At 41.0% G+C, this 24,982-nt stretch overlaps 1 pseudogene; it reads left to right on the top strand.

The window, feature by feature from the left end:
• LOC109232583 overlaps positions 4,284-24,982 on the top strand; it is a 29,994-nt pseudogene continuing 9,295 nt past the window's right edge.

Below are 24,982 nucleotides of genomic sequence, written 5' to 3'. Positions count from 1 at the left end.
AGAGTCAGAAGGTCAATAACTAGAGCTATTTCTTTCCAAGAACTTGTTTTTAATCATAAGCACGTAGTTAAGTGTGTTGGTACCAAGTGAAGCATGTTTGGCTCTTCTAGTCTAACTCAATTAGGTATTTTTATTCACTATTGCTACTATTGTTACCTAAACATCAAAAACAAACTCAATCCCTTAAGAAGGTTGTCACGCCATCCATCGTTGGGAAGAGTCACCCAGTTCACACAAAAACCACCTTTGGAAATATTTGTGGCATTAAGAAAACCAAAGACTTAATTTTCACTTAAACATGAAAAGAAACTACTAGATTAAAAAGAAGCTATTAATGTAATCATTGACTAATAAGAAAACAGAATAAAGAAGCTATAACGCAAGCGATGAAAGCATAAATGAATATACAAAATGAAGGAGAAATAGAGAGAATATATACATTAATAGAGAGAGAGAAGAATATATACATCATAAAAAGAAAAAGAAAAGAAAATGTTATCAGTTATTACAAACCAATGTCAAATATGAAATAAACTCGACCACCCCCCCCCCCCCCAAATGAAAATAAGCATTGTCCCCAATGCTTAACAAAATAAGAGTACGGAAGGGTAAGAGTAAAGAAGACTCCCTATGTGGCCTTGGACATCTCTGTGTACATAGCAACATCACCGCCTAGGCTCCTCCAACTGGATCTCATCATCCTCTGCTCGGGGAGTAGCTGGGTTGGCGAACATCCGTCACACCACCTCAACAGTGTCGGCAGCCAAGTCTGGCTCCTCATATTGGCCATCTGGTGCTAGTGAAGTTGATGGTGCTGTTGGATCTACTGGTGCTGCTGGAGCTGTCTCCATCAGTATATCAAATAGAAGGTTACCAACTGCTGCTATCCTAGTCACCTCTCGTCTCAACCTGTCAACTGACTTCTTTGATGTTTGGGATTTCCTCATCTTCTTTACCTGCTTCCCAAGGTCCTCAATTGCTCCCCATGCGCCACCAAAGTGTCCATGATGGTCTTCTGGTTCTCCATAATCTTCTATAAAGTGTCCTCCACTATCAGAGGAATCTAGGGTGCCGGGCTAGATGTCTGTGTTGCAACAATACTGGATAGGTCAGACAGCTTTGTAGTAGCTGTCTGTATCTAATTGTTGAGGCTCGCCAGTGTCTGGGAGACTCGCAACACAGAAAGTGGATGAGCAGGCATAGGCACCTACCTCAAAGTGGAAGTGGAGGGAACTGATGCTGACGGCCCTGAAGATGGAGGTGGAGGCATGGGGCTGTACTGGTGGAAGGACCGACTGCAGTAGAAGGCATGTCTACTGAATCTGCAACTACCACTGAAGGCTCATCAGACTGGCATATGGTAGTGGCCGGCTGATCCTTGTTCTTTGGGTTCCTCGGGTCCTTCAGAGAGTACCACGTGAAGGGCTTCTTTGCCCGAACCTTCGTGTCAAAACACTTTGAATACACCCCCGCATCCGTAAGATACTGCGTGATAGTGTTGGGATACGGGTAGAAGCTATCACCCTTCCTACGAACCATAGACATGTTGGCCGACATCACAACACCCACATTGATTGGGTACCCAGCCATTATGGAAGCAACTAGAACTGCCCTCGAAATTGGGAGATTGGTTTCATTCTAGCATGGATGTAGTCGAGTGCACACAAAGGTCTACCATCCTTTTGCTTCAAAGTTGAGGGTGTTCCGCTGGATAAGAACCCCTGTTGTGATCCATGGTGGCGGTGGTCCCGGAGCTGCCAAAATCTCAGCTAGCCAAGGGCGAGCTGCATCAACCAGTGCGAACTTCTCCAGATATTGCACCAGCTCTACATCCTCCAAACCTAAATATGCATTCAAGGTTCTCTGATCAAATCTGACTTTTAAGTTCCTCACTTTCGTCACCTTGGTCCCCTTCTTGATATGCACCACATTGGCTTAGAATTCCCGGACCAAGTGCTCCTTGACATCCACCACACTTTGAGTGAACCATGTCCACCCTTTTCTCTCCCGGAATTGTATTGACACATTTGGGTTGTACCTATCCAAATCCTTCAATAGAAACTCACGCTCAAGAGTGAGCGATCTCTGAGGCCACCACTCTCGGAAGCTGTTGAATGCAGTCAGGATCACGAACCTATCTTCCCAAACTTCTTTCTTCTTCGACCTCTCAAGGCCGGCAACTCTGGTATCACCCCCTCGGGCGTCATCCGAAATATCATCCTCATCAACTGTAATAGCTGGTGCATCGGGGGCATGTGTAGATGAGGGTTTTGAACCCTGACCGTCATCTTCCGAACCCTCAAAAGTGCTTTCTGAGGTGGAAGGATCATCTCGGAGCTGAAATCTACCCCGAAGCTGTTGTGGCTGTGCTTGAGCATCAGGCTGCTCTTGCATAGAGTCGCCCTCCGATGCTTGCCTAGACGGGAGATATGAACTAGACTCAGCAGGCTATGGAGCTCTCCCGTCTGTCCTCTTCTTGGCTATAACTCTTTGTACGGCAAGCTGTAAAGTACTCTTGCCTCGGCCTTGGGAGGATTCACTCCTCCCCTTTGACGTATCACCATGACTACGAGATCTAACCATTTTCCGCAATAAACAGCAACATGAGTCAGTTATAGTTCAAGTGTACAATAGTAGACAGTTGTAGAACAAAATATTATGCAGGGTAGGGAAGTGAGGTCCACATATTTTTGAGTGCGGCCGCAAATAGGGTTGTGCGGACCACACAATTTGAATGTGCGGTCGCAGTGATGATTCTACGGTCCGCACAATTTTGAGAGCGACCACACATCTGAAGTGCGGTCCGCACAATTTAGGGTGCGACTGCACATTGAAACCTCAAAAAAGATGACTCTCTGAAGATAGAGAATTGGTTGATCTGCGGCCGCAGTTGAATTTCTGCGGACCACACAATTTCACGTGTAGTCAGCACAATCATGCTACACCAAATGCCCTAGCCTACCGATCTGCGGGCCGCACAATTCCTTTTGCGGCTGCATAGTTCAAAAATTGATCGGGCAGCGTTCTAGGGTTTCTACTTTTACGCACAATTTGAACATGGGAGTAGCAATTAAACTATATCAACCCAATACCCATCCCCTATATAGCAAATATGAGTTTACCCAACACAAATTACAGCCCACATGATTATGAATTTGATAATTGGTCTAAAATACTAAACAAATTATAAACTAAATTAAGAAAATTAAAAAATTCTAAAGGTGATGTGAACATACTAGTGATGAGGGTGTTATGGAGTGATCAAAGATGATGAATTAAGTGTCAGATGCGTGAATCACTTGAATGCACTATTTTTGCTTTTGTTTTAATTTCTCAGAGTTTGTAAAGTTTTAACAGTAGAAGGAGACCTACTATACTTAACGGGATGGCCAAAAGCTCAAGAGATGAGTGCGGCCGTAGAATTCCTTCTGCGGTCCGCACTCTTTTACCTGTTATACATTTGCCCATTGATGATCGGCAATCTGCAGAATTCCTTGTGCAACCACAAATTTAAATGCGGACCGCACATTTCCTTGTGCGGCCGCACTTTAGCCACTTCTTTGATAGGCAAACTTCAGAGTGTGCAATTTTTGATTTCCAGTTGTGCGGTCCGCACAAGAATTGTGCGCCTGCAGATCCCTTCTGCTGTGGCATTCCAAATTGTGCGGTCCGAACTTTTTTCATACTTAGCCAATTTTTCTGAGCACAGTCCCTGAAAAGCACACTCACTCCTGCAACACACTTCAAAACCAGTTAGCACAAAATAAGACCTATCTAAAGAAAAAGAAAAAGAAAAAAAAAATATGGATTGCCTCCCAAGAAGCGCCTGATTTAACGTCGCGGCACGGCGCAAATTACCATCACTTGAAATGAATTACCGCCACGACGTGGCCATCACCAACTTTTCCCAGATAGTGCTTCATCCGGTGACCATTGACTCTAAACCCCTCATGATTTTTATTCGTGAAGTCCAATGAACCAAAGGGTGTCACACCCACAACCTCAAACAGGCCACTCCATTTAGACTTTAACTTTCCCGGAAACATCCGTAACCGAGAATTGAACAACAACACAAGATCACCTTCTTTAAAATCCTTGTTCCGAATGTACTTTCCATGGAGGTACTTCATCTTCTCTTTGTATAAGGACGAACTTGTGTATGCATGGTACCGGAACTCATCTAACTCATTCAATTGTGCCACACTCAAGTTGGCGGCGACATCCCACTCAAGATTCAACTTCTTTAAAGCTCACATAGCTTTGTGCTCAAGTTCCACCGGAAGATGACAAGCTTTTCCGAACACCAACAGGTATGGAGACATTTCAACAAGAGTGCGGACCGCACAATTATTGTGGGGCCGCAGAAGAACAGCTACGCAGCCGCAGTCACATTTGTGCGGACCGCAGAAGAGCAAAGTGCGGCCGCGGACACATTTGTGCGGACCACAGAAAGAGAGAAGTGCGGCCGCAATCCAGAATTATGCGGCCGCAGGTTTTCAATATTGTCAGGTTGAAGCAAAGTGCAGACCGCACATGGAATTGTGCGGCCGCAGAACCTCCGAAAGGGTATTTTTGTTTGAAAATTTCAGCCTTGTATAAATAGAAGAGTTTCACTTTTTTAGGTCAAGTTTTGACATCAGGTTCTTCAGTAGACGGTTTTCTTTACTCTTTTAAGTAGTTTTTGCTATTTTGAGCTTTTTGAATATAGATTTCATCATTTTAATTATCGGTATGGGTTTGATTATCATTTCTTCTTCTATTTCTTCTATCTTAAGCATGAGTAGCTAGATTTTCACTAGGGTAGTGACCAACCCTAGAGTGTAATCCTAATGGGTGTTTGATTTATTGCTTGTTTATGATTGGATATTTATTATTTAACCTTGTTCTTGCTTTTCATTGTAGAATTAATAGTTGCAAACATTAGTTCATGCTTATTTGACTTAGTCTTAGTCTAGGAAAACTTGGTTAACAAGACATTGGGTCAATGGAGAGAGTGATAAGCCTAATTAAAGGGTTGAACCTAGAGATAGTAAAACCCGACTTGAGCTTTGTATCAACCGTTTTGTTCAATACCCATTTGGATTTGAGAAAGCCAAATTGGCAAAAATCACTCTCTGAACGGGAGGTATTGAGTGGGTATTTCAGCTGATAGCTATAATACACCCCGACCAATAAAACACGCTTTGAAGTTTACAACCTGTTAGGAAAACACCTAGGTGAAGGTCATAGCCCTAGGCCTTTTATATCATTTGAAAAACAACAACAAAAATAATTTCCTAGTTTCAATTTTTATTTGGTAATCTTAGTTTCAATTAGACCCAGAAACAAATCAAATTTGTGGAAGTGCAATTTGAGATAATTCAAGCTCATTCACTATAATGTATACCCCTAAATCCCATTCATAGCTCCCTGTGGAAAATCGACTCCGACTCCTTGTTGGGTATTACTATTGCATCAACCGTTTCATAACCTTAAATAGAGGTGTGACTTAGACGAGACCACTACCTTACATACTCAGTACTTTATTCATACTGACGTCCTTTTTATTTGTGGACGCTGCATATCGTGCTGCAGGTCCTGATAGACAGGTAGACGCAACTTCCCACCATAGTAGGCTGCCCAGTTCAGTGGTATTGGCGAGATCCCTTCTACGGACTTGCCGTGGTCTTGATAATATGACACATGGGGAATTAAGAATATAGGCACCCCTAGTATTTCTATGAGTAGAGTCATTTATGAATGTTGCGTATTTTGCTCGTTTCATTTGCATCGTATGGATCATGCCAAAATAAAGAAGGAATATCCTTAACATACCTGGACCAATTTTCTTAACAATCCCTCTAGCACACGACATAGATTGTAAAGAATAACATAGCTGACCCGAACTAGATTAGAATTGACGCAAGGTTGTAGTTGTAATTGTAGTAGTTGTTAGTATATCAAGGTATACTATCTTTCTTTTGCAGAGAAAATTACTCTTTCTGTCCAAGGGTAATGAATGCACTTAGATACACTTCATAGAAAGGAGTATTTTTTACTTGCATATTGTTGATGCATACCTCATCTTTTGTAAAATTCCAGAACAGAAACGGACATGACCATTTTTAAAATAAGACTTAAGACATCATATCTCCTCTTTCCATGTATTCACCTTTTTTAGGTGTTACTAATAGTCAGGTGTAAGTCCACCTAATACACTATATGGACATTTTTGTTTTGAAGATATGGATGAATGTAAAATCATATTTAGAAGGCAGCAGTTGTAAACACGTAAAGAACATGTGTCCTTAATTGGATTCCTACTTGCTACGTGTTTTTAGATGGCATCCTCATTTTATTACTCATAAGTTAATTAGGTAATGNTATTGCATCAACCGTTTCATAACCTTAAATAGAGGTGTGACTTAGACGAGACCACTACCTTACATACTCAGTACTTTATTCATACTGACGTCCTTTTTATTTGTGGACGCTGCATATCGTGCTGCAGGTCCTGATAGACAGGTAGACGCAACTTCCCACCATAGTAGGCTGCCCAGTTCAGTGGTATTGGCGAGATCCCTTCTACGGACTTGCCGTGGTCTTGGTATACATTTTTGTTATAGACATTATGGATAGGTCGGGTCCCTTTTCCGGCAATATTGCAACACTTATGTTCCTTTATAGACTCATAGGCAGTTGTCGACTCATGTATAGTTTGGATTGCCTTGTCGACTGATATTTGTTGTATAGTCTCTCATGGCAGCTTGTCAGCTCGAACCTTATATATAGCTTCATGACAGCCTTGTCGGCCCAAGTTATATATGTTCATGCCATTATCTGTCATTGTTGGTTGTTTAGGATTCATGTCTACCATTTATATTGATCTCGTCGGTCCTTATAAATAAAAAGAAAGGTCAGATAAAATGTACGTTGGTGCTCAGCAGGTATGGCCGGGGTGCCAGTCATGGCCCTCCAGTTTGGGTCGTGACAAAAACATGTAGATGAGCTAATATACAAAATTTGAGGTGATTTGCACTGTCTGGAGTTAACAATCTAGTTAAAATCAAAGTAAAAAAGATACACCGAAGATACGATTACATATGTAGAAACTTCATCTTTCGAATCATAGCTTAAATTTCAATGCAAACAACCTCAAATCTCCACCAACTCATTCCAAAATTGGCAGTCAAACTCCTTAAGATGTACTTAAGCTATTGCAATGCCACACACACGAAACAAATTAAAATTTCGAAAATATTCAACCTCAAGCTTAAGCAAGCTGCAATGGCTCTTAATAGAGTTTTAGCTCATCTTCTTCACTTTTCAAGCACCCAAATATTATTCTACCGCATGAAATAAACTCACAAAGTTGTACCCAATATCATCTAACAATGCTTACTCGAAACAAAGTCTAATTTTAAAAAATCAGTCTAACCATCAACAAAAATTATTCTTTGGATAGATGATATCCCTTGCAACGTAAATTCAGGGTAAAATTCCAAAATATCTCACAACCAAACACTAGAGAATTGGATTACAATCTGACCTCCAAATTGTCTCCTCTGTACTTGAGACTTACATTTACAGTATGCTCATTAACAAGCTTACAATGATGTAATTAAGGATGTTAATGCAAAAAAATAAAAAATCACACATATCACGCCCTGTATTCAGGGGCGGATTTAGCTTAGCCTAAGCGGTGTCACGTACACTGCTTCGTCGAAAATCTTTACTAATTATTTATATATAATTCAAATAAAAAAACAAGAAAAACGGTAATATTAATTAAGTGACACCACTTGTCACAAAGAGGTGGCTAGCTTATCAGGTCAAAGCCTTAAGATTTAAGTATGATATTATTACAGTAATTTTTTTATTTGTTCATGTCTAAAATGGTGACACCGCTTACAAAAATTCCTGCGTACGCCACTGCCTGTATTTGTTGTCTGCGTCAAAATACTTACAAGTCCACATTAACGGTGTGTTTGGTAACGAAGGAAAATATTTTTCGAAAAATATTTTTTAATTTTTTCATGTTTGGTTGGCTTAAATATTTTGGAAAATATTTTCCTCATGAACTCATTTTCCTCTAATTGGAGGAAAATATTTTCCCTATCAAGAAAAGGGAAAACATTTTCTAAAACTCTTCTTCAACCTTCCCCACCCTATTTCCCATCCCCACCAATTCCCCCACACCTATCCCACCCCTGCCCACCCACAACCACCACACCTATCCACCCTCCCCTAACCCTGCCATACCCTCATCCTAAATAGAAATATTATTACGAATACTTTCTTTTCATGTTCTAAATAGAGTACTTTCTTTTTTCATTTTAACAAAATGAGTATTTTTTTCATGAGATAAAAAAAGTATTTTGTTTCATTTCAACTAAAAAAATACTTTCATTTCATGATGTAGAAAAAAAAAATTCTTTCATTCCAACAAAATAATGTAGTAAAAAGTATCTTCTTTCATTTCAACACAAAAGTACTTTATTTTCATCATGTTGAAAAAGTATTTTCTTTCATTTCAACAAAATGATGTAGTAAAAAATATCTTATTTCATTTCAACAAAAAAAGTACTTTCTTTTCATCATGTAGAAAAAATATTTTCTTTCATTTCAACAAAATAATATAGTAAAAAGTATCTTCTTTCATTTCAACAAAACGATGCAGTAAAAAATATCATGTTTCATTTCAACAAAAAAGTACTTTCTGTTCATGATGTTGAAAACGTATTTTCTTTCATTTCAACGAAAAGAGTATTTTATTTTCATGATGTAAAAAGTATTTTTTTTTATTTCAACAAAAAATACTTTCTTTTATGATGTAGAAAAAGTATTTTATTTCATTTCAACAAAATAATGTAGTAAAAAGTTTTTTTTTTCATTTCAACGAAATGACTATTTTCTTTCATTTTAACAAAATAAATACTTTTTCCATGTTGTAGAAAAAGTACTTTTTTTCAACCATAATAAGAGTATTTTCTTTTTAGTTATGTAGTACAAATTTCAACGTTATTTTTTAGCGAAAAAGTAAAGCAGCACATTAGTCCCTTTAAGCTTTTTGTGAATTTTTGAAAGAATAATTAAATTCTTAAAGAAAATAGAGTCTTGAAAACATTGGATATTTAAAGTTTGGGAGGGAGGGGGAGAGGGAGCACAGGAAACATGAGGATTTAAGGGAATGGGGTAAGGAAAGTAGCATAAAAAATTATTTTTCTAAAAAATATTTTCTACTCTCTAAACAAACACTAGAAAATGTATTCCGAAAAAACTTTTTCCCTCACCAATTGTACCCGGCCGGTCGTTTCGAGAATTATGGCCCCGTTCCTCCATTTCCTGCTTCTTTTGTGTTCTCAGCTGTATTTTGACTTACCGGATCATTTGGTTCGGGTCCGAAGTGGTTTTGGAGTGAAGACACTTAGTCTCTTATGAGAAAATTTAAGTTGGAAGAGTTGACCGGATGTTGACGTATGTGTAAACGATCTCGGATTTGAATTTTTATGGTTCTGTTAGCTCCGTTAGGTGATTTTGGACTTGGGAGCGCATCCGGAATGTGATTTGGAGGCCCGTGGTAGTATTAGGCTTGAATTGGCGAAAGTTAGAGTTTTGGCGATTTTGGTCGGCAGTGAAAATTTGTATATCGGGGTCGGAATGGAATTCCGAAAGTTGGAGTAGGTTGTGGTGTCAATTTTTACTTGTGCGCAAAATTTGAGGTCATTCAGACGTGATTTAGCGAGTTTCGGCATCGTTTGTGGAATTTGAAAGTTTAGAAGTTCTTAGGCTTGAATCTGAGTGTAATTTGGTGTTTTGATGTTGTTTTGGGTGATTCAAAGGTTTGACTAAGTTCGTATGGGGTTATATGACTTGTTGGTATGTTTGGTTGAGGCCCCGAGGGGCTCGGGTGATTCCTGATAGCTAACGGGGAGTTTGGAACTTGGAAATGCAGCTGATCAGCTGCTGGTTCTGGTGTACTCCGCACCTGCAGAGTGAGAGCCGCAAGTGCGAGTCCGCGTGAGCGCAAAGGAGCCGTAGATACGGTCACAGGGGACTTGAGCTGGAACCACAGGCGCGAGAAAGCGGTCGCATCTGCGCAATCGCAGGTGCGAGACTTGGGGCGCATATGAGGAAGTTGGCTGGTTCCATAGAAGTGCAAGGAGATGCATAGGTGCGCACTCGCATGTGCGCAATCGCAGGTGCAAGATTTGGCCGCAAAGGCGGAGTCTGTATTTTTAAGTGAGTTCCGCACCTGCGATAGGAATTCCGCTTGGATTTTGGAGCTTTTGGCAGGAATTTTGAAGGGGATTTAAGGATATTCACTAAGGTAAGTTGCTTGAGCTCTATTATCTTTAGCTGTGGAGTTATTCCTCGATTGCCCACCGAATTAGTAGGAATTTTGAAGTGAAATAAGGGGTTAGGGCTTGGGAATTTGGAGAGAGTAATTTGGGGGTTTGAGGGACCAAATGATGTTGGATTTTGATGAAATTGGTATGGGTAGACTCATGAGTGAATGGGCTTTCTAGTTTTGTAAATCTTTTTAGATTTCGAGACGTGGGCCCGGGGGCCGGGGGCTGGGTTTGAGTGAATTTCGGGATTGGCCTATAATTTGGTATTTTCTTGTGGAATTGGTTCCTTTAGCCTATATTGATCATATTGTATTGCTTGTGGCTAGATTCGGGACGTTTAGAGGCTGAGTCGAGAGGCAAGGGCATTGCGGAGTAGGATTTTGCTCGGTTTGAGGTAAGTAATGCTTTCAAACTTGGTTCCGAGGGTTCGAAAACCCGAGCGATGTGTTATGTGGTTAGTAATGAGGTGACGCATGCCAAGTGACGGGCGTGCGGGCGTGCACCGTGAGAATTGTGACCTGGTTCATTCCATGGCACCGATTAGTGACACTATCTTGTTGATATCCGTGTTTTATTCATGTGATGAGGTAAATGAACTGTAAATCATGCTAGCTATCATGCTAGGGCTTTACGCCGATACTTTTGAGACCCCTATTGGTCGTTTCTTGCTGTCATCTCACTTATTTCATTGATATTCTGTACTCAGTCATATTCATGCACTTCATATCATATCTCAGTCTCAGTTATTTCTTATTTGTACATCATATCATTGTTCCGGGCTAGTTTCATGACAATGTGAGCCCGTGGGAGATACTGGAGAGTGATGACTGAGAGAGGCCGAGAGCCTGATTATGAAGTTATAAGGTCAGGCTGCGCGCCGCAGCAGTTATATTGACTTGGGATAATGCTTGGACCGAAGGAGCCTCTTCGGGGTCTGCACATCCGCAGTGGGCGCGATTGATTATATTCAGGGATGGATCTTCCCTTGGTATGGAGATGGATCTTCTCCATGAGGCTGGTTTGGCCTGTTTTTCCTCGGTACTGGAGACTAATGGTCAGTGATGTATATATTCTAGGATGGATCTTCCCTGGGCCGTGTGGGACATATACAGTACCGAGTGGTTGTGGGGTTATTATTATTATTATCTGGAGATGGATCTTCTCCATAGGGATGGATTGGCTTTCCTCGGTACTGAGTGACTACTGTCAGAGATGTATATATTCCGGGATGGATCTTCCCTGGGCCGTGTGAGGCATATACAATACTGAGTGGACGAGCATTTGAGAGTGTGAGCATATGAGGCACACATCATGGTGCATCACATATAGCAGGTGCATTGGCATGTAGATGTAACAGAGTTATATTCTTTATCATGTCCATTTCTGCTCTAGCTTACTGTTTTTCAGCTGCCTATAAAATTGAAAACATTCCTACATTTTTGCACATTTATTTCTATATATCTGTTGCGGTTGAGTTCGTCACTACCTTTCAGTCCATAGTTTGGACTTGTTACTTACTGAGTTGGTTTACTCACGTTATCCCCCTACACCTTGTGTGCAGATCCATGCACTTTTGGTCCCAGTGGCAGTCGCTTATCGAGGATTCAGGAGATTATCGAGGTATCTGCACAGCGTTCGCAGGCCTTGGCTCTCCATTTCTATCTCTAGATGTATTTCAGTTTGTTTTAATTGAACATTGTAATAGACTATGTTTTCCTTTAGACGCTCATGCACTCAGTGACACCCTGGTTTTGGGCTGGATTGTATCTTATCTTGGAAATTCTTATGTTCAAACAGTTTCTTTAAATGTTAAAAGCTTCCGTTAAATGTTTTCAAAATTATTGTTGTTGTGTTGGGTTTGTTGAGTTGAGGCTGGCCTAGTTCCACGATAGGCGCCATCACGACGGGTTGAGTTTTGGATCGTGACAAGTTGGTATCAGAGCCTAGGTTACATAGGTCTCACGAGTCATGAGCAGGTTTAGTAGGGTCTTGCGGATCGGTACGGAGACGTCTGCACTTATCTTTGAAAGGCTGCAGAACCCTTAGAAAACTTCACATTCTTGAATTCTTATCATGCGAATCTGTTGATACTGGTAACTAAACTTCTGTGATTCTATTCTCTTAGAGATGGTGAGGACACGTGCTACCGATCAGGATAGACAGCCACCAGTATCACCAGTTGGGGCCGCGAGAGGCCGAGGCCGCGGTAGAGGCCGTGGTAGGTGCAGGGGTGTAGCCCGCACAACAGTTAAGGCAGCACCTGCAGAGGCGTAGGCCGGTTGGTGCAGCACCCCTTACATAGCAGCAGTTCTCCATTCTTTTCCTGGAGAAGTATGTGTCGCAGTCCCGCAGAGAGGAGCTGTGCAGGCAGTTTGAGCAGTTGCATCAGAATGATATGACTGTGACGTAGTATGAGATGAGATTCTCTGAGTTGGCCCGTCATGCTATCTGGTTGGTTCCTACCGATAGGGAGAGGATCATGAGGTTCGTTGATGGACTCATATATTAGCTGCGGATTCTTCTGACTAGAGAGAGGGTGTCTGGTGCTTCTTTTGAGGAGGTTGTTGATTGCTCGGGATATAGAGTCGGTTCGCCGCCAGGAGCGAGTAGAGAGAGAGGCCAAGAGGCCTCGTGGGTCCGATAGTTTTGGTGGTGTTCCTTTGGGGGTTCAGTTTCACCATGCAAGGAGTCGTCCCTTCAGGCATGCTCAGACGGCTCGTCCAGTTCACCGTGGCGCAGCATTTGGCCATGTTTCTCACAGTTCTCAGCAGGGCCACATATCTCTCAGTGCCCTTCCAGCTTAGAGTTTGTCTCCTGCACCATCAGCTTAGGGTTTGTCTGTGCCTGGTCCTTCTAGCGGGTATCCCGTTGCTCGGGGCTCCCTTCAGTCCCCACTGCCATTTGCCGTGCAAGGTTGCTTTGAGTGTGGAGATTTGGGTCATATCAAGAGGTTTTGTCCCCCGCCTTACGGGAGGTTCATCCCAGCAGAGGAGTAAGTCTTCGGCTTCAGCACCAGTTACTTTACCACCCGCCCAGCCAGCACGGGGTGGAGGTCAGTCAGCTAGGGGTCGCCCTAGAGGGGGAGACCGATCGGGTAGCGGTCAGGCTCGTTTCTATGCACTTCCTTCCAGACCAGATGCTATTGCTTCAGATGCTGTGATCACATGTATTATCTGAGTTTGCCACAGGGATGTCTTTGTATTATTTGATCCTGGATCCACTTTTTCATATGTGTCATCGTATTTTTCTCATTATTTGGATACGCCCAGCGAGTCTCATGTTTCATCTATTCATGTATCTACACCGGTGGGTGATACTATTGTTGTGGACCGTGTATATCGGTCATGTGTAGTGACTATTGGGGGAGTAGAGACTAGAGTGGATCTATTGCTGCTTAGTATGGTTGACTTTGATGTGATATTGGGCATGGATTGGTTGTCTCCGTGTCATGCTATTCCGGACTTTCACGCTAAGACGGTAACGATGGCTATGCTAGGAGTGCCACGGATTGAGTGGCGAGGTACGTCGGATTATGTTCCCAGTAGAGTGATTTCATACTTTAAGGCCCAGCAGATGGTTGGGAAGGGTTGTCTTTCTTATTTGGCCTTTGTGAGGGATGTTAGTGTAGAGACTGCTACTATTGATTCAGCGCTAGTGGTGAGGGATTTTTCGGATGTGTTTCCTGCAAACCTGTCGGGCATGCCACCAGACAGGAATATTGACTTCGGTATTGATTTGGTGCCGGGCACTCAGCCTATTTCTATTCCACCGTATCGTATAACACCAGGTGAGTTGAAGGAGTTGAAGGAGCAGCTTCAGGAACTCCTTGAGAAGGGGTTTATTAGGCCTAGTGTGTCACCTTGGGGTGCACCAGTTCTGTTTGTGAAGGAGAAAGATGGCACTATGAGAATGTGCATTGATTACAAGCAGTTGAACAAAGTCATAATCAAGAACAAGTATCCTTTGCCATGCATTGATGATTTATTTGACCAGCTTCAGGGAGTGAGGGTGTTCTCTAAGATTGATCTCAAGTCAGGGTATCACCAGTTGAAGATTAGGGACTCGGACATTCTTAAGACAACTTTCAGGACCCGATATGGTTATTATGGGTTCCTTGTGATGTCTTTTGGAATGACCAATGGCCCAGCAGCGTTCATGCATTTGATGCACAGCGTGTTTCGGCCTTATCTCGACTCGTTCGTTATTGTATTCATTGATGATATCCTGGTGTACTCTCGTAGCCAGAAGAAGCACACTGAGCATTTAAGAGTTGTATTGTAGTGGTTGAGGGAGGAGAAGCTTTATGCTAAGTTCTCCAAGTGTGAGTTTTAGCTCAGTTCAATGGCGTTCTTGGGGCACGTGGTGTCTAGTGAGGGTATTCAGGTTGATCCGAAGAAGATAGAGGCGGTCCAGAGTTGGCCCAGACCGTCCTCAGCCACATAGATTCGTAACTTTCTTGGTTTGGCAGGTTACTACCGTCGGTTCGTGCAGGGTTTCTCTTCTATTGCATCGCCCTTGACCAAATTGACTCAAAAGGATGCTCCTTTCAGGTGGTCGGATGAGTGTGAGGCGAGCTTTCAGAAGCTCAAGACCGCCTTGACCACCGCTCCAGTGTTAGTTCTACCATCAGCTTCTGGTTCGTATTCAGTATATTGTTATGCTTCTCGGGTCGGTATTGGATGTGTTCTGATGCATGAGGGTAAAGTGATTGCTTATGCTTCTCGTCAGTTGAAGCCTCATGAGAAGAACTACCCTGCTCATGATTTAGAGTTGGCTGCCATTGTTCACGCGTTGAAGATTTGGAGGCACTATCTCTATGGTGTTTCTTGTGAGGTGTTTCCTGATCATCGTAGCCTCCAGCATTTGTTCAAGCAGAAGGATCTCAATTTGAGGCAGCGGAGATGGTTGGAGCTGCTAAAGGAGTATGATATTACCATTTTGTATCATTCGGGAAAGGCTAATGTGGTGGCCGATGCCTTGAGTAGGAAGGTAGTGAGTATGGGCAGTCTTGCATTCATTCCTATTGGTGAGAGACCTCTTGCGGTTGATGTTCAGGCGTTGGCCAACCATCTAGTGAGATTGGACATTTCGGAGCCCAGTCAGGTCCTAGCTTGTGTGGTTTCTCGATCTTCCTTGTTTGATCGTATCAGAGAGCGCCAGTATGATGATTCTCATTTGCTTGTCCTCAAGGACAAGGTTCTGCATGATGATGCCAGAGATGTGACTATTGGTGATGATGGGGTATTGAGGATGTAGGGCCGGATATGTGTGCCCAATGTGGATGGGCTACAAGAGCTGATTCTAGAGGAGGCCCATAGTTCGCGGTATTCCATCCATCTAGGTACCGCAAAGATGTATCAGGATTTGAGACAGCAATATTGGTGGAGGAGGATGAAGAAAGATATAGCTGGGTTTGTAGCTTGGTGTCTCAACTATCAGTAGGTGAAATATGAGCATCAGAGACCGGGTGGCTTGCTTCAGCATATAGAGATTCTAGAGTGGAAGTGGGAGCGAATCACCATGGATTTCGTAGTTGGGCTCCCACGGACTTTGAGGAAGTTCGATGCTATTTGGGTGATTGTGGATTGGCTCACCAAGTCCGCACACTTCATTCCTGTGTGTACTACCTATTTTTCAAATCGGTTCTGTGAGATTTACATTAGAGAGATTGTTCGCCTTCATGGAGTGCCTGTTTCCATCATTTCAGATATAGGCACGCAGTTTACATTGCAGTTTTGTAGAGCTGTGCAGTGAGAGTTAGGCACTCAGATGGAGTTGAGCGCGACATTTCATCCTCAGACGGACGGGCAGTCTGAGCGCACTATTTAGATTTTTGAGGACATGTTATGTGTTTGTGTCATTGATTTTGGTGGTTCATGGGACCAGTTTCTACCGCTCGCGGAGTTTGCTTACAACAACAGTTATCAGTCGAGTATTCAGATGGCTCTGTATGAGGCTTTATATGGGAGACGGTGTAGATCTCCAGTAGGTTGGTTTGAGCCTTGCGAGGCTAGGCTTTTGGGTACAGACTTAGTACAGGATGCTTTGAAAAAGGTAAAAGTGATTCAGGAGTGGCTTCGCACAGCGCAGTCAAGGCAAAATAGTTATGCTGACAGAAAGGTTCGTGATGTGTCTTATATGGTTGGGGAGAAGGTTCTACTGAAGGTTTCACCCATGAAGGGTGTTATGAGATTTGGGAAGTAGGGTAAGCTGAGCCCTCGGTTCATTGGGCCTTTTGAGGTGCTTCGGAGGACTAGGGAGGTGGCTTATGAGCTTGCCTTGCCACCTAGCTTGTCGGGTGTGCATCCAGTATTTCATGTTTCTATGCTCTGGAAGTATATCGGTGATCCGTCTCATGTCTTGGATTTCAGCACGGTTCAATTAGATGGTGATTTGACTTATGATGTGGAGCCAGTAGCTATTTTGGAGCGGCAGGTCCGAAAGTTGAGATCAATGGATATAGCTTCAGTGAAAGTGTAGTGGAGAGGTCAGCCATGGAGGAGGCCACTTAGGAGACCGAGCGGGAGATGCGGAGCAGATATCCACACCTATTTGAGACTTCAGGTATGTTTCTAGACCCGTTCGAGGACGAACGTTTGTTTAAGAGGGAGAGGATGTAACGACCCGGCCAGTCGTTTCGAGAGTTATGGCCCCGTTCCCCCATTTCCTACTTCTTTTGTGTTCCACAGCTGTATTTTGACTTACCGGGTTAGTTGGTTCGGGTCCGGAGTGGTTTTGGAGTGAATTGAGACACTTAGTCTCTTATGAGAAGGTTTAAGTTGGAAGAGTTGACCGGATGTTGACTTATATGTAAACGATATTGGATTTGAATTTTGATGGTTCTGTTAGCTCCATTAGGTGATATTGGACTTGGTAGCGCATCCAGAATGTGATTTGGAGGCCCTTGGTAGAATTAGGCTTGAATATGCGAAAGTTAGAATTTTGGCGATTTTGGTCGGTAGTGGAAACTTTTATATCGCGGTCTGAATGGAATTCTGGAAGTTAGAGTAGGTTCTTGGTGTCATTTTTGACTTGTTTGCGAAATTTGAGGTCATTCGGACGTGGTTTAGCAGGTTTCAGCATCGTTTGTGTAATTCGGAAGTTTAGAAGTTCTTAGCCTTGAATCCGAGTGTAATTTGGTGTTTTGATGTTGTTTTGGGTGATTCGAAGGTTTGACTAAGTTCGTATGGGGTCATATGACTTGTTGGCATGTTTGGTTGAGGCCCCGAGGGGCTCAGGGTGATACCGGATGGCTAACGGGGAGTTTGGAACTTGGAAATGCAGCTGATCAGCTGCTGGTTCTGGTGTCCTCCGCACCTACGGAGTGGGAGCCGCAAGTGCGAGTCGGCGGGACCGCAAAGGAGCCGCAGATACGGCCACAGGGGACTTGAGCTGCAACCGCAGGCGCGAGAAGGCGGTCGCATCTGTGAGCCCGCAGGTGCGAGACTTGTGGCGCAGATGCGGAGATGAGGAAGTTGGTTGGTTCCGCAGAAGCAGAAGGAGATGTGCAGGTGCGCAATCGCATGTGCGAGATTCGGCAGTGGATGCGGAGTCTGGATTTTTAAGTGAGTTCCGCACCTGCAATGGGAATTCCACAGGTGCAGCGTCGCAGAAGCGGGGATGGGGACCGCAGGTGCGGTTCCACTGGCAAGAAAGTATAAAAAGGAGACATTCACAAAATTTTGCTCATTTCCACCATTTCAAGTTGGATTTTGGAGCTTTTGGGAGGATTTTTGAAGGCGATTCAAGGATATTCACTGAGGTAAGTTACTTGAGCTCTATTATCTTTAGCTATGGTGTTATTCCGTTGATTTCCCACCTAAATAGTAGGATTTTTGAAGTAAAATAAGGGGTTAAAGCTTGGGATCTTGGAAAGAATAATTTGGGGGTTTGAGGGACCAAATGATGTCGGATTTTGATTAAATTGGTATGGGTAGACTCATGAGTGAATGGGCTTTCTAGTGTTATAATTTTTTCGTATTACGAGACGTGGTCCCGGGGGCCGAGTTTGAGTGAATTTCGGGATTGGCCTATAATTTGGAATTTCATGTGGAATTGGTTCCTTTAGCCTATATTGATCGTATTTTATTGCTTGTGGCTAGATTCGGGACGTTCGGAAGCTGAGTCAAGAGGCAAGGGCATTGCGGAGTAGGATTTTGCTCGATTTGAGGTAAGTAACGTTTTCAAACATGGTTCTGATGGTTCGAAACCCGAGATATGTGTTATGTGGTTAGTGATGAGGTGACGCACATGCCAAGTGACGGGCGTGCACCGTGAGAATTGTGACCTGGTTCATTCCATGGCACCGATTAGTGACTCTATCTTGTTGATATCCGTGTTTTATTCATGTGATGAGGTAAATGAACTGTAAATCATGCTGACTATCATGTTAGGGCTTTACGCCGATACTGTTAAGACCTCTAGTGGTCGTTTCTTGTTGTCATCTCACTGATTTCATTGATATTACGTACTCAGTCATATTTATGCACTTCATATCATATCTCAGTCTCAGTTGTTATTTATTTGTACATCATATTATTGTTCCGGGCTAGTTTCATGACGTTGTAAGCCCGTGGGTGAGACTGGAGAGTGATGACTGAGTGAGGCCGAGAGCCTGATTATGAGTGACAGTTATAGGGTCGGGCTGCACGCCGCAGTGATTATGTTGATTTGAAATAGCACTTGGGTCGAAGGAGTCCCTACAGAGTTTGCACACCCCCAGTGGGCACGGTTGATTATATTCAGGGATGGATCTTCCCTTGGTATTGAGATGGATCTTCTCCATGAGGCTGGCTTGGCCTGTTTTTCTTCGGTACTAGAGACTGATGGTCAGTGATGTATATATTCTTGCATGGATCTTCCCTGGGCCGTGGGGACATATACAGTACCGAGTGGTTGTGAGGTTATTATTATTATTTAGAGATGGATCTTCTCCATATGGCTGGATTGGCCTTCCTCAGTACTGAGTGACTGCCGTCAGAGGTGTATATATTCCGAGATGGATCTTTCCTGTGTCCTGTGAGCCATATACAGTACTGAGTGGACGGGCATTTGAGAGTGTGAGCATATGAGGCACTCAGCATGGTGCATCACATACAGCAGATGCATTGGCATGTAGATGTAGCAGAGTTATATTCTTTATCATGTTCGTTTCTGCTCTAGCTTAATGTTTTTCAGCTGCCTATTAAATGAAAACATGCCTACGTTTCTGCACATTTATTTCTATATATCTGTTGCGGTTAAGTTCGTCACTACCTTTCAGTCCATAGCTTGGACTCGTTACTTACTAAGTTGGTGTACTCACGTTACCCCCTGCACCTTGTGTGCAGATCCAGGCACTTTTGGTCCTAGTGGCAGTCGCTAATCGAGGCTCCAGGCCTTAGGAGACTATCAAGGTATCTGCACGGCGTTCGCGGGCCTTGACTCTCCTTCTTTATCTCTAGATGTATTTCAATTTGTTTTCCTTGAACGTTGTAATAGACTATGTTTTTCTTTAGACGCTCGTGCACTCAGTGACACCCTGGTTTTGGGCTGGATTGTATCTTATCTTGGAATTTTTATGTTCAAATAGTTTCTTTAAATGTTAAAAGCTTCCGTTAAATGTTCTCAAAATTATTGTTGTTGTGTTGGGTTTGTTGAGTTGAGGCTGACCTAGTTCTACGATAAGCGCCATCACGATGGGTTGAGTTTTGGGTCGTGACACCAACCAAACATGGAAAAATAAGTGATAAAACCTTTCCTTTTTCAGGAAAATATTTTCTAGGAAAACATTTTCCTTCGTACCAAGCACACCCTAAAAGATGAAATTTTTATGAAGTGTGATAGAACACATTAATGCAAAGAGATTTTATCGGTATCTTTTAAAGTAGCAGATTTTTTTTTGTATATTTAAAAATAAAAAGAGATAGAAATGATGTGGTTGTGTAGAGTCACCAAAATGGGCCTGGCATGTGGGGCCAGCCTAACCCACGCTACTTGGATAGGAATAGGTTAAGATTTTTTTTAGCTCATTTATAAGCCAGACCCAAGTTAGTCCCCTACCTTTAAGAAAAAATGGCATGGTACAACAACATATAAAGAGAATTGGCAATATTTTAGCCTTATAATTAGGTTTGGCAAAGATAACCAAAAAAAATTGGCATTATATAGCCAAATCCTAAATAACCCTAATTTCTTATTTATTCTCTCTTCCCATTTTTCTCCTTCTCTCTCCCCGTATTTCTTCTCCAATCTTCTTCTTCTTCTTCAACCCTAATTTCTTATTTGTTCTCTCTTCCCATTTTTTCCCTTCTCTCTCCCCGTATTTCTTCTTCTTCTTCTTCTTCTTCTTCTTCTTCTTCTTCTTCTTCTTCTTCTTCTTCTTCTTCTTCTTCTTCTTCTTCTTCTCCTCCTCTTACACTTGCACGCCTATATAAATGTCAGATTATTTTACTTTGCTCTATATAGAAATAGAGAAGCGGTTCCTTTTTTCCTACCCCAGAAATAGAAACAGACAAGCCTTACATCCTCTTCTTTCAAAGTTTTGGCAAACTGGGCGGAGTTGCCCATCGATCTCCTTGGTTTGATTGCAAAGTGTGTTAAAGTGATTGAAGATTTCCTTCTTCTTCTCTATTATTTTTTTTCTATAGTAAAAAAGATAATATATGTATTTGAAGTGGTGTACATCTATGTATATCATTATGTATACCCATGTGTATACCATATTGTATATCGTGATATACATTATTAGGTTTGGCAACACAAGTTTAGATTGGAATCAAATCGTCCAATTGATTTTAAGAGGGCAAAATTCATTCTGAATAAACTTACTTCAATTTTGTTATTGATCAAAGAAAAATAAATTACTGATATAATTGGTGTAGAGCAAGTTCTAAAATAAAATCAATAAATATAATTATGGGAGTAAATAAAATTTTGATATACAGAGAAAAAATATTTGTTATACATTTTGATATACACAATGAAGAAAAATAAACTTAGGATATACATTTTGATATACACATATTCGATGTGTTATATAGTGCGATATAAAAAAAATATAAATTATTTTTATTGTGATATACATCGATATAGAGGCAACAATAAATTTTAAATAATTATAATATAATTTCATATTTTGTATATACTAAGAAGGAAAATAAAATTTTAATATACATGTTTATATAAGCAAAGAAGAAAAAAAGTTATGATATACACATTATTATTGTGATATACATTTATTGGCTACTTAGTGCCAATATTTATAATTATGGCTTTTTTCTGCCAATTATGTGGGTAGGTTGTCACACCATGCCAAAATCCCTACCTTTAAGGCTTGACTGATGCTAGGCCTGAGCCGGCCCGTGAGCCAAAAGTTTAACTAAATTTAGATTTAAATATTTAATATTTTTGAAAAAGAAAAAACTAAGCTATTAACTAAAATTTCTATTACCCAACATTAGATTGGTCATTTGTCCTTCCATATCAACAATTAATGGAGATATCATAACTGAAATTTTTGAAATATAACAAGATGAGTTTTCTTTGCTTAATTAATAATGAACTAAGAAAGTCTTAAGTGGCCAGTATTCTTTTCATAAGAAAATGTTATCATTGATCAGTTTGGATTGTTTTAGTATATTTAAACAATCAAACTACTCTTCAGTATAGAGATAATTAACATTTAATACCTAGAAAAAAAATTAACAACAATAGCAAATTTCATAAATTTTAAAATTTTTATGGACCATGGTGATAAAATCAGCAAATGATCTTAAACCCAAATTAAAAGACCTCATTATATGAATTTATGGAAGAAATCCCCGAAGCTGAGGAATTTGAAAAGAATAATATTAGAAAAATATTCATGTAATGTAAAAAAGAGTATTAGAGATATAAACAATTTGCATTTTAATTACGAAATTTCTTGTCAAATTTCGAGCTTCTCGTATGACTCTAAGAAAACAGAAGTTGTTCACATGATTAGGCGATTATGTCGCAAAACAATTCTTAAAATTTGAAGAACGCAATATTAATAAATAAAAGAAGGGCTGGGTTGTGTTAGCTATTTTAAGGCTCATTTAAATGGCAGGCTGTCACGTCCTAACCCACTAAATTCAAAGTCCCACAAGGCTTGGATTGGGTAGGGTTGGGCTGGCCCGTTTTGACAGCTCTATGTGATTGTATGGTATTATAATTTGATATTAGGAAGAATGACTTTTTTCTTAAAAAAATAGGGAAAGATGGAGAAGGTTCTGCCAAGGTTTTTGGACGATAGTGACTGAGATGAACAAGGTTTGGTTTAGAGATGAAGTGTGAAGAAGATGTTGTATTGTGAAGATTTGGTAGGATAAGAAGATGTGATATGGTGGATATTTAGTGTTTAGACGACGGTTAATGGGTTTCAGAGAAGAGAAAGTAAGAGGAAAAAGAGGGAGCAGGACTTGGATATTAAAAAGTATTTGGCTACATTGTTAAATTTAGGTCAAAGCGGGTAAATAATGGATAGTTGCGCAAAAAGTAATGACTTAGATGTATGGCATGTATTGGGCCGTAGTGATCCGTTTCTCCAATATAAAAGAGTAAACTTAAGCCGGGTGTCAGAGGATAAGTGCATATATACCCGATTTTGGGATCATCATTTCAGTCATATCCATATTACATAAAAAATTATAAGCTTACATGCTTTTGGATCAACTTCAGACTAGCATGTCTGAAGTTAAAAAAAATTGCGTGTGAAGTTGCAAACTTAAGACGTAAAAACAGGTATGAAGTAAATCTAACTTTAAACAGAATATCTAAAGTTTGGTATTAGTATTTTTATCTGAGGTGTTAACTTGAAAAAAGTAAACTTCAGATAATTTTATCTGAAGTTTAACTTGTTTCACTATATTAGATTATTGCCTTGATTCATTTTTCTCATGGTACCTCAATTTAATTTATTCCTTTTGAAATTAGCTCAAAATGAATAAAACCACCCGAGATTTATAATATAATAAGTCATGAGAATTATGTTAACCAACACCAAACAAAGCTTATGAAAGAGAAGAAGAAGAAGAAGGAGGAGAAGGAGAAAGAGAAGGAGAAAGAGAAAAAGAAAAAGGAGAAGAAGAAGAAGAAGAAGAAGATGATGAAGAAGGAGGAGAAAGAGGAGGAGGAGGAGGAGGAGGAGGACAAGATGAAATGCACTTAAGACATTTTAGTCTGAAGTGTAGCCAATTTGCTTGCACTTAAGACTAATAAGACGTTTTAGTCTGAAGCGTAGCCAATTTTTTGGATGCACTTAAGATATTTTCATTTGAAGTTCAAATTACTCATAAACATAAATTTGTTGTTCAAATTTTAACAATCCAACACTTGATTCAATACCCAAATCTACTCCAAATGAGCTTAAATTTGAAAAATAATGTTTAAAAATTATAAAGAACAAACTCCAATCAATAATTTGTCAAAACAACAATAAGTTTAAGAAACTCCAATAAAAAACTAATCGCTCTAATGTATGTCATAAGTACACCTCTAGACCCCAAGCATCTCCATAAGACTTCCCTGAAAATTTGACGTATGCCTGTTTTAAGTAGATGAACATCGTATATAAGTCTCTATTTTTATCCCTATACTTCTCCTACGATCTCCTTAAAAGATGAATAGCTTACGTAGTTGATCGTCATGACATAAATCTGAACTGGTTCTCGAAAATAGACACATTCTTCGACATCCTCATCTTTATCACCATGTTCCAAACTTTCATAGTGTGGCTTAGTAGTTTGATACTCCTATAGCTATTGCAATTTTGAGTTTCACCTTTGTTTTTGTACAAGGGAATCATTGTACTAAACTTCTATTCTTCGGGCTTCTTGTCGTCCTAAAAATGATATTAAACAACCCAGTTAGTCGCTAAATGATAGTATTAAATAATCCAGTTAGTCACTACAAACCTACTTTGCCTGCAACTTTTCAAAATTTCACTGGATTTTCGTTTGGCCCGATCACTCTTCCTCCTCTCTTCTTACGAATTGCCCTCTTTACCTCCTCAAACTTCATACACCACAATACCCAAATTTCGGCGGCTTTCAGAGTGCTCTAAATCACCCATCAAAAATATTCCTATCCCCTTCTATATTTAAGAGTATATAAAAATATGTCTGCCATCTTCGTTGAATGTATGCATATTCCACCGGTACTTTTCCATCCTCATCTTTAATACACCTCACTTGGTCTAGGTCGCGAGTTATCCTCTCTCTCACCTTGGCAAGCCTATACAATTTTTCCCCACCTTTGTCCTCTAGTTCTTCACAGAAGCATTTAAATGCTATCGTTTTAACCGCCATAGCCGCTATCCTTGCTTTCTTCTTCGCAATCTTATACCTCTCCTTATTCGTCCTCTTTTCCTCCTTGTTTTTGCCTTCACTAACTTCATGTAAGCACCCTTCTTGGCTTCTACTCTCCCTTGGACCTCTCTATTTCACCACCAATCTCTTTATGTCCACCAAAGTTACCTTTAGAGACCCCTAATACATCTCTAGTTGTTTCCCTAAAATAATTAGTTTTCCTAGTCCACATACTATTTAATTTGCGGCTCCACTAATCTCCCAAGCCACTATATCCATCAACTTCTTCTCCAGCTCCTAAATTTTATCATTAGTCAATCCCCCCCCCCCCCCCACACACAC

The sequence above is a fragment of the Nicotiana attenuata genome, chromosome 9 (assembly GCF_001879085.1).
Source record: "Nicotiana attenuata strain UT chromosome 9, NIATTr2, whole genome shotgun sequence".
Taxonomy (NCBI): domain Eukaryota; kingdom Viridiplantae; phylum Streptophyta; class Magnoliopsida; order Solanales; family Solanaceae; genus Nicotiana; species Nicotiana attenuata.
This window is presented reverse-complemented; position numbering and strand designations above follow the sequence as displayed.